General features: G+C 52.8%; 1 pseudogene; it reads left to right on the forward strand.

Annotated features, from left to right (window-relative positions):
• Nucleotides 1-10,699, forward strand: LOC102369487 (annotated as a pseudogene).

A 10,699-nucleotide genomic window follows, 5' to 3' on the forward strand; every position in this document is an offset into this window, starting at 1 on the left:
CCTATTACATTCAATATGACAGATATGTCATTGGACAAGATGGTGCCCACTGGGGCATTGTGGGAACATCTCAGATCCTGCCTGGCATGGCCACAGCCCTTGAAGGATGCAGGACAGGATGAAACCGCAGAGCCTCAGGACGAGCCCCTTTGGGTCCCCAGGAAGGAGCTCCTGCCCCAGCAGGACCCAGGTAAAGCACTGGATGCAGGGCAGGGCCTGGGTCTGGGGGCCTGAGTGACTGTCCTGCATTTGGGGCGAGAGGCTCAAATCTCTGTCCCTGAGAGGCCGTGAGAGGCCACAGCATTTGTGACCACGCGGCTGGGGTGGGACAGGGCTCTGACCTCCGTGGCTGGGCAGCACCGGGCTGCGGGCCCCGAGCTTTCTCACTGCATGTGTGCAGCACCCAGCAGAAAGATCCCTGACCTTGGGTGATCCCCGTGGTGCTGCAGTGGTCACATCAATGGTGTAATGGGTGTCCTAACAGTCAGGGGTCTGCTCAGCCCTTTTTCATGCCCCGGTGACCCTCTGTGCCCAAAACAGGGCTGGTGCACGTGTCGGGGACACGACTTTCCCCAGTGAGGTTTGGCTGGTACACTTAGCCCAGGCCTGTGTCCTGCTGCAGATCCCCTGAAAAGAGAGGAGACCTGGGAGGGGTCACTTTTCTAGTAGCAGGAGGCATCATCCATCAAAGGAAAATCTTAGCCAGAACATTTTCATGGGGTCAGTGCTCCAAGAGGCTGGGTTTTTGCATTTTCCCAGTGCCCCTGGAAGCCTTTCACACACATTGGAGCAGACAGACCTTGTATTTGCCTTCCCCCTCCCTTTAGGCCTCTGGCTGCCTTATTCCCAGGCAGGTACAGGTGAACAGCAGGGTTTTCCCCGTGCTGGCTGCACCCGGGCTAACTTGTGCATTCTCTTCCCCACTCAGCAGGTGCAGGGACCCCGAGCAGAGCTGAGGAGGAGCCTCGTGAGGAAGGGCCTGGAAACCTGGAACTACAGGGGACTCCCCCAGGGAGACTGGGGGAAGGCGGCTCCCTGACACCTGATCCAGGCCAACTGCACGTGGGGCATGACAGGCCTCCAAAGCAGGAGGTAAGCAGGGCCCCAGCTTCAGTCAGGTCTGGGCCTGCAGCTCGGGCAGAGACCAGACCGAGTCAGTGCTCCAAAGCAGGAGGTGAGCAGGGCCCCAGCTTCAGTCAGGGCTGGGACTGCAGCTCAGGCAGAGACCACACCGAGTCAGTGGCATGGGGAAAATTTAGTGAATGGAGAGAGCTGAACAGTGACAAGAGGACGCTGCTGGTGACAGAGACTGCAACCGCACCAACCTGGCATTAGCTGGAGCTGGCTCCCCAGTGCAGGTAGCCGGGGGTGCTGACACTGGAAGGCTGGGTCAGGATCCGTGGAGCCAGAGCTCCCTCCTCTGGAAACACTCCTTAGGGTGCTTCTGAGGAGTGCTCAGACAGAAGCTTTAAAGACTGGAAGAGCAAGTGCTGAGAAAGAAAGCTTTTAAGACTGGAAGAACCAAGGAAGAGCCCCACTGGGTACTTGGGGATACCCAGCCAGCCCCAGGGAGCACAGGGCTTTGGTCTCTGTTGCTGACCCCAGCATGTTTCCCTGAACATGGTTCGGACTGTGGAGCATAAAGGGAGACTTCAGGAGACCAGACCGAGTCAGTGGCATGGGGAAAATGTAGTGAATGGAGGGACCTTAACAGTGACAACAGGAAGCTTCACTGGTGACAGAGGCTGCAACCGGCAGTTTAGTAGGAGTGAACAGCACACCTGGCTTCTAGACATCTCTGTTAGTCAGAAGCGAGACAGAAGGAAGGATGGATTTGCACCTTACAAACTAACTGAATCAGAGATGCATAGAATAGGATGTTGTGAGCCCAACTCATTTCATGAGACAGTGAGAAGATATGCAAAGGACAGAATCAGATAGAGAGAGTGTTTTGTATGCTAAAGAGGGGAAAGGACATGGGGAAGGGAGAAAGGTTGGAGCAGGAACAGTGCTGATAAAGGGAAACAAGTAAAGAACCTAACTGCGAATGGAAGAGATGAATGTGTATGAACCTTAGATGCTATAATCCATATTATCTTGCTCAGTGATGATGTCCTATAAATTGAGGAGAGAGTGCTTTCTCCATCTGGGTCCATTGCAAAGCTCAGTGCGGTGGTGAGAATGGGAGTTAGGTTGCCTGTGGCTTGAAAGACATTGTTTGAGTTTAGGGGGCTGCCTGTAAAGCAGGACAGGTTTGTCCAGCGTGGCTACGTTGGGACAGTCCTCCTTTTCCAGGAGGAGGTGGCAGTCGTTACTGATGTGTCCAGGGTTTTCAAGCTGGGGGCTGTAGGAGACAGGCAGTGGAGTCTGTGTTCCTTCTCCTCTGGTTGGTATGGTAGCAGGGTGGAGCACGGTCTGAGTCTGGCTTTGCTGCTTGCAGTGACCAGACTTTTGGGGTTTTATTGTAATTGTAGCAATCCTTGCTCCAGATCCTTCAGGTGTGCATCCTGGTGGGTGGGAGCCATTGAAGGAGATAATGTTGTAATGTCGAGTTTGGCTGTGGATGATGGATCTAGTGGTTTGCTCAGGGTGAAAGCTAGCTGTAGTAGTGGGTGGGTGGGTTTCGAACACAATGTTGCCATTTCAAACATGCACCATTTTGTTTAGGAAATGAATTTGCTGAGTGGACCGTTGCAGAGTTAATTTGATGGAGAGTTGGAGATTGTTAAACTCCTGTTGAGATTTCTTTAGGGTTTCTATCCCACCTGTCTGTATGTTGATACCGCCCTTCATGTACCTTAGATATATGAAGGGGAGTCGTGGACATATTGGCATATAGTAGAGAACATGTGTGTGCCCATGGCATTGTAGCAGAAAGCCGCCTTTTCCTCTTGCCTGCATTTGCTCAGCTAGGGAGGAAACGGACTATAGGTTTGTCATGCATATATTGACATATTGTGGGGATCATGCGTGTGCCCGTGGCATTGCCATTTGTAAGTATGTAGAGGGAGTCTCCATTTCTGAAGTAGCTGTGTATAAAGATAAAGGAAACCCACGTGTACACAACCTCTTAAGAAAGTCGAATGAATACCAGTCCCAGTCCCCTTATACCAGTCTTATACCAGTCACTGCCATGAAACCAGCTTCCCCGGGGAGACTTAAGGGCCTATGCACCTACGCTACCTTCTGCCAAGAAAAAGTAGCTTCAATATCTCCCACAGTGAGATGGGCTGAAGCAGACATATTAACTCCTGTGTCCACAGAGCTATGTCCACACGACATGTCAGTTGAATAACTGGGAATTTAGCATCCCTAAATAACATAGCTAAGACCCAAATCTTTGTATCCCAGAGTAAGTACAGATCAGGGCTGTGGGGGCTGGAGGCAGCCAAAAAAGAAGATGCTGATGGTGTAATGCTTGTGACTTCAGCTCCGGGAGGCCTTTGAGGACGTGGCAGTGTATTTCACGCGGAAGGAGTGGGAGCTGCTGGGAGATGAGGACAAGGAGCTTTACCGGGACCAGATGCTGAAGAATTACCAAGCCCTCATTTCTCTGGGTAAAGCTCTGTTCACTGCTTCTCTCTGGAACTGTGAGCTCTGAATTTGATCGTTGTCTTCCTGTTGTTCAACAGTCTGATCCTCCTGGACTTCTGGGTAGCTGTTTAAATCCTCTTCCTTCCCATTTGCTCTGTCAGTGATGAGGCCTTTCTCGCATTTCTTTATTATATATCCTACTTCATTTAATCCGGCCACCCTCACCTGAGTCTTCCTCATCCATTTAACTCCTGGTGCTTCCATATTCAGTGGGTTCATGGTAAGATGATCCTTTTGCTTCCCAGCATGTTCCTATCTTCTCCAATTCATTGGGCATACAAATTCACTAACCAGGGCATTTTCCAAGAATTCCTTGGAGATTTATTCTGATTTCCCCCCACTCTTGCCTAGTGTATCCTATCCAACCACATCTAGCAACTCTAGGATGCTGAGTTTAGTGCTATCTAAATCCTTTCTCTTCTCCCTTGGTTACCATCTAGCAGAAATTCATGGAAGTCTTATCAGCCTCTGCTGCTACAACAGATGAACTAAGCATTTTCTCAACTCCTTCTCTAGGGGGTCAATCCTGGGCCCTGCATGGCAGCATTAGGTGGCAGAGGGGCTGGGTGGGGTGCGAGTCTGAAGAACTGGCAAAGCCATTTGGCTAGGCGGCAGGCAGCCCCTGCACTTTAGCACCCTCATGCCTCATGCCCTGTTCTGTCGGCATGTGCATTTCAGTGTAGTCACTTACCCTGCCCTAAGATAATACTGTCAGGGATAGTGCTAATATCTTATGGCAGTTAATTTACTGTGGAGCTAATTAGTTAACTCTTCACTCAAACCTGCCACGTCTTGATGTTCTTAGTACAGTTTGGAAGGGAGGCTGCCCCAGGGCCCTAGAGGGTCTCCACACTGGTCTCTTGCCAGCAGATCCCCTTAGACCCCATTGAATTCCTTGAATTTAGTTTGTCCCCCTAGCCCACATAAGTCCCCCAGGACACCTTTTGCCTTATGAGCTAATCACGACCTCTGAACTTCCCTTAGAGATGTGCCCGTGCCTCAAAGGTGTTACAGAGTCTCAGTTAGGTGTGACACTTTGTCCTCGAGCCAATATCCAACCATTCCAGGCCTCCGCACACCTCTCAGGGCCTTGGCCTTCACACGCTCTGCTTCTTCCTCTGGCTGGTCCCTTGCAGCCTAGGCCCACCATGCTGGATCCGGCTACTCGGTTCCAACCCTAACAAGTCAGTCCCTTGGGCTTCTGCCACTTGCCTCTCGCTCTGGGGCCCTGGCCCCAGTGTTTGTCCCTCACAGGCTGCAGGTTTATGACCTTGGTTCTTGCCTCTTTCACTCTGTGGTTGCCCGCCTTGAGCTACGGGCCCCTGGCCCTGGTCCTCACCCCACTTGGGTTGTACTTTTGCACCTGATGAGCACGGTGCTCCAGTCTCTGTCTCCTCTAGTCTTATTCTGCCTGGCAGGAACCTCTTGTGTCTCTTGGGTCCCAGCCCCGGGCAGGGTTCTCCAAAACACTTGTGCGCCAATCGGGCAACACTGGGCCCTCCTAATTTCCCCTTACTAGTCCCAAACCCAGTGCAAACCACAACACAATACACAGGCCCTCTGGCTGCAACAGAATATTGTCCCTACGCTGGGTCTGAACATAAAAATCCACTCCCTGGCTGAACCAGCATGATGCCCCCCATAATAGGCCTTACATCCCTGTAGGCTGGAGGCATCTAGTTTGCAAGACTCAGGCCTGTCCTGTCAGCCAGGCAGTCCCCTGTAGCCTCCCTGTCCTGGAGCTCCTTCTCCTGCAGCTTGCAGAGCCATAGTGCCTGCCCTAGCTCAGGCCCCAGCTCATAGCTCTCTCAGGATCTGCCCATTTCTGGGCAGGTGTCTTCCTAGCCCTGGCCCAGCTGTCTCTCACTCCTCCTAATGGGCTGCCTGTTGCTGCCCTGACTCCTGTCTTTATGGCTTTATTGCTTCAATAGACTTTATCCTATCATACTACTGCTGTGCAACTAGCACAGCAATAGGCAGTTTGGCTGCCCATTCCCTTGCCAGCCACCTTTATTAGGCTGCCTGAGTGCTGTTAACTGCTGTTCTCCCTCTGAGAGCAACAGGAGCCATAGACTCCCTGTTACGCTGTCCCTCCACCACCTGGGTATCAAGGACCGTCGCCTATTGAAGGTTTTTCCTTCCAATCCCCAAATCCCGTGTGATTCTTTTCCATCCTGTACGCAGTCACAAACACTCTTTAACTACTGCCCCAAACAGGGTATCAAGGTCTCACACCTGACTTAGTCCGCTGCATCAAGCAGGGATCTGTGGAGCTCTGGGTTTCTAAGGATGAGGACCATGGGGAAAGCTCAAGGTATGAAGACATCTTGGCAGGTGAGTTGTTGCGGTCCCCTCCACCTGACTCCAGTCTCCATAACACCCCCTGCCAGGGCATGATATGATTTGTGGTCACCCATGGAAATTAGCATGTTTGGCTGAAGCTCTGTGTAGCCATTTTTGTTGGACAGGAGGCAGGCTGGGCTCTCCCTGTTTTTCTCTGGTAAGGTAATCCCAGGAAGTGTTTAATCAAGGTCTCAGGCTGCATGAAATGGGTCCATGGGGCGGGTGGGATTCACAAGCTTGTTGTTGGGTGGGGGAACTATGTACCTTATGGTTTGCACCAGAATCTCCCTCTGTCATTTTTGGGGTCCTGAGTGTCACAAACCCTCAGTCTCAGCATGGAGTCCATGTGCGGGTTGGTGCCCAGTAGGGCTGTGAGAAACGGCTCTGTTCCATTTCGGATTCATCCATTTTGGAGGGACAGTGATTCAGTTCGGTGTTTCAGATCACTGCCCCAATTCAATTCGGCCAAATCTGTTTCAGAGATTGCCCAGCTCTCTGATCACCCAGCCTGCAGTGGCAGCCTCCTGAAACCTCGCACGCAGATCCGGAGGCCCCACTCCCCCAGGCACACCTGGGGAAATGATCAGAGAGCTAGGGGAAGCGACCAGGGAGCTGGGCAATTGAACCAGGAGCTAGATGTCAATATTGGAGTATGCCTTGCCTCCCCCTCCGCCTCCCTCAACCTCGTTTTTGTTTCCTTGCAAGCCCGGCTCTGAAACTCCGAAATTCTCTGAAACATTTCCAAAACATTTCAGAGCCATCCAATTCATTTCGGAGCTGTTTCACAGCTTTCCATTTAGATTCAGGTTTTGTATTTCCGGTGCCAGGACAGCCCGAAACACCTCCGAAATGAAACAGCTGCCAAAACTTTGCACAGCCTTAGTGCCCAGGCCTTTCTCCTGTTACAGATTCCTATGAGTTGCAGAACACCTGGGAAAGCTCCACGAGGTCATTGCCTGCATCAGCCCCTTCCCTGAAAGCAGGTAGGGAGCAACGCCCCGCTCCCTCTAGAAGGGAGAGCCCCAGCTCTAAATCCTCCCCTCCCAGAACATTTCTCGGAGGAACGAGGGATTCAATATTTTGGCTTGTTCTAACAAGCAGAAACAGCGCTTCTCTGTGCCCCCGAAGTATCTAGTCCTAGGTGAGGGCGTGCTCACCAAACATTCATGTCCACTGTCAACTTCCTGATCTCCACCGTAAGGCTGTTCACACTTGCCCCTGGATGCTGCTCTCAGGATAGCCAGACATCAAGTGCGAGCAATGGAGATCAGCCCTGAACACCCTTGCTAAAGCACTTTGGATACTGGAGCAGATCAGCCCAGTCAGGTGGAGTCCTTGGCATCTCCTCCTGCACCTGTCAGTGCTGTGGGATAGAGCAACCCTTCGAGAGCCTCATTCTTCCTTTAAGCAGATGTTTCTGATCTCATGCTCAGCCTCTTAGTGCATGTAGTCATTCAGGTACTGTCTTAATGCACGTCACCCATGCACTCCTCCCACAAGGGTCCGAAGTGAAGGGGCTCAGACCTGTGACAAGTCCTGAGAAACTGGCTCTGAAATGCACCAAGGTGCAGAACATTAGGATGGCACATGGACTCCCCCCACCCCTGCCATCCCCAGCACTTGGGGTGATACAAAGAAGAGCTTATTTTCTTAAATAACTACAGGCACCAAGCTCCAGCCATAATCTGAGGCCCAGCACAACTCTGGGAATAGTATTTATGCTCTTAGTTGTGCCCTGACACAAAATCTAGAGGTTTTATTTCCCCCCCACCCAGGAGCTGCCTTGATGCTGAGCAGAGCTGAAGAGCGACCTCCAGAAGAAGGGCCTGCAGAACTGGAACCGCCACAGACTTCCCCAAGTACATCAGGAGGGAGGGACCCCCCAAGTCCTGAAGAGGACCGTGTGCATAAGAGGCCAGGCAGGTCCCAAAACCCGATGGAGAATGTGTTGTTCAACAAGGTACAGGCTCCAGTTATGTGTGAGAGTGGAGTGGAGGTGAAGCCTGGTAAGAGCCAGGGTTACAGCGAAGAATTTAAGAAGCTGAGAGAGATGAAAAGCTCCAAGGGAAAGATTCACCAGAAAGAGAGACTTCATTTAAACTCCGCCAACAGGGTGACCCTTAGTGGGAAGCAGGAGCTCACAACCAAGCTCATGGAGATGGCCCAACCAACCCCTGAGTGCAGGGAAACCTTCAGTTGCCCATCGCAGCACCAGCACATCCACGCAGAGAGGAAGACGATCCAGTGCACAAAGTGCAGGAGGATTTTCACCAACGGGCGAGACCTGTCCTGTCACCAGCTCATCTGCACAGGGAAGAAGACACCCGGGTGCTCTGCACATGGGAAGCACTCCACCCAGTCTTCCAGCCTAGTCCACCCCCAGCACATCCACACACGGGAGAAGCCACATCAGTGCCCTGAGTGTGGGAAGAGCTTCACCCGCTCCTCCCACCTGGTCCGACACCAGCGCATCCACACAGGGGAGAAGCTACATCAGTGTCCTGAGTGAAGAGCTTCACCCAAGCCTCCTACCTGGGCCAGCACAAGCTCATCCATGCAGGGGAAAAGCCACATCAGTGCCCAGAGTGTGGGAAGCGCTTCACCCTTTCCTCCCATCTGGTCCGGCACCAGCTCATCCACACAGGGGAGAAGCCATATCAGTGCCCAGAGTGTGGGAAGCGCTTCACCCTTTCCTCCCATCTGGTCCGGCACCAGCTCATCCACACAGGGGAGAAGCCATATCAGTGCCCTCAGTGTGGGAAGAGCTTCACTCGCTCCTCCTACCTAGGCCAGCACCAGCTACTCCATGCAGGGGAAAAGCCACATCAGTGCCCTGAGTGTGGGAAGAGCTTCACCCTTTCTTCTGACCTGGTCCGGCACCAACGCATGCACACAGGGGAGGAGCCATATCAGTGCCTTGAGTGTGGGAAGAGTTTCGCCCACTCCTCCAGCCTGATTAACCACCAGCCCATCCACACAGGGAAGAAGCCATATCAGTGCCAAGAATGTGGGAAGAGCTTCAGCCTTTCCTCCTACCTGGTCCAGCACCAGCGCATCCACACAAGGGAGAAGCCATATCAGTGCCCAGAGTGTGGGAAGAGCTTCACCTTTTGCTCCCACCTGGTCCAGCACCAGCGCATCCACACAGGGGAAAAGCCACATCAATGCCCTGAGTGTGGGAAGAGCTTTACCCGCTCCTCCTACCTAGCCCTGCACCAGCTCATCCACACAGGGGAAAAACCACATCAGTGCCCTGAGTGTGAAAAGAGCTTCACCTGCTCCTCCTACCTAGCCCTGCACCAGCGCATCCACACAGGAGAGAAGCCACATCAGTGCTCTGAGTGTGGGAAGAGCTTCACCCGCTCCTGCTACCTAGCCATTCACCAGCACGTCCACACAGGGGAGAAGAAACATCAATGCCCTGAGTGTGGGAAGGCCTTTGCCCGCTCCTCCCACTTGGCCCAACACCAGCGCATCCACATGAGGGACAAGCCACATAAGTGCTCAGAGTGTCGGCAAAGCTTCACTTGCTCCTCCCTCCTGGCTAAGCACCAGTGCATCCACACACAGGAGCATCCATAGTTCTGCCAGCACTGCAGGAAGGGTTTGGGGACGTCTATGTGCTCAGCACCCACCAGTGGATGCATTCGGGCAAGCAGCAGCATCCTGGGAAGAGTGCAGGAAGAGTTCACCCTGCCCTCAGCCCATGTCGTGCACCTAGGGTGGCCATCATAGAGGACATTCCATCTTGCTGCTTCTCTGTCCTCCCTCCTCTATTGATATGAAACCCGACGCCTTTATGTCCTCTATTTTTGTCTTGAAGAGAAAAATAGAGGACATAGAGATGTCGGGTTTCATATCAGTAGAGGACGGGACGACCGAGGGGTTCTCTCCCAAGTCAACTGGATCCAGAATACACTCAGGGACTGGACTGTCATCCATGATGGCCACCCTAAGTGCGCCGCAGAACCCAAAGGACCTAAAGGTTGGAGTGCAAAGTTTGACAGGTAGAAGAGACTAGGAAAGGCTAGGAAGAAATACCTTATGATCCTAGCAGGGTGTGGAGCCTGGGATAAATCAACCTGTGTGGTACCCTGCTGCTGCGCACCCCGAATGCAGAATAGCTGGTGGTGGATTCGGTGGGCGGGGGCCTTGCCAAGCGACTGAACACGAAGCCTCCAGCAGCAGCAGTGCTGAGTCACCTTGGCTACTCTGCCTGGCTCTGCAGGGCTCCCCAAAGAGCAGGGCCTGGGGTGGTTGCTCCAATTAGCCCCCCTTCCCCGCCCAAACACCAGCACTGCCTAACGGTCTCTGGAAGCGGTCAGTGCTCCTGGGGTAGAAGTGTCCTCACAATACGGTTCTCTCCCAAGTCAACTGGCTCCAGATGGCACTCGGGGACTGTCTTGTGCATCCTCCAAGCTTTTTCCCCTTGCTGATCCCAAGGTCCTTCTACATGAGGATCCTGAGTTGCAGGAATAAGGATATTAATGGCTGACAAAAGAGTCCCTGATCTTCTCCCTGACTTTGCCTTTCCTCACCACCACATAAACCCTTTCTCCAACCTGCTCATGCCCACTGGGTGTCTACAAACTGCTGTTGCTGCTGCTTCACCCCCTGAGCCCAGTTCAGCAAGGTTTGCTTTTCAGCCTCTCTCCAGAACTCTGCACCGCCAGGTGCCAGCGGCTCCCCCTGCCCTCCTTCCCATCGTCCCATTCTTTATAGTGGTTTTCTTGCTAATAAAGCCCCAAAAATGAACATATGA

Source organism: Alligator sinensis, unplaced genomic scaffold (genome assembly GCF_000455745.1).
Source record: "Alligator sinensis unplaced genomic scaffold, ASM45574v1 scaffold1329_1, whole genome shotgun sequence".
Lineage (NCBI taxonomy): Eukaryota > Metazoa > Chordata > Crocodylia > Alligatoridae > Alligator > Alligator sinensis.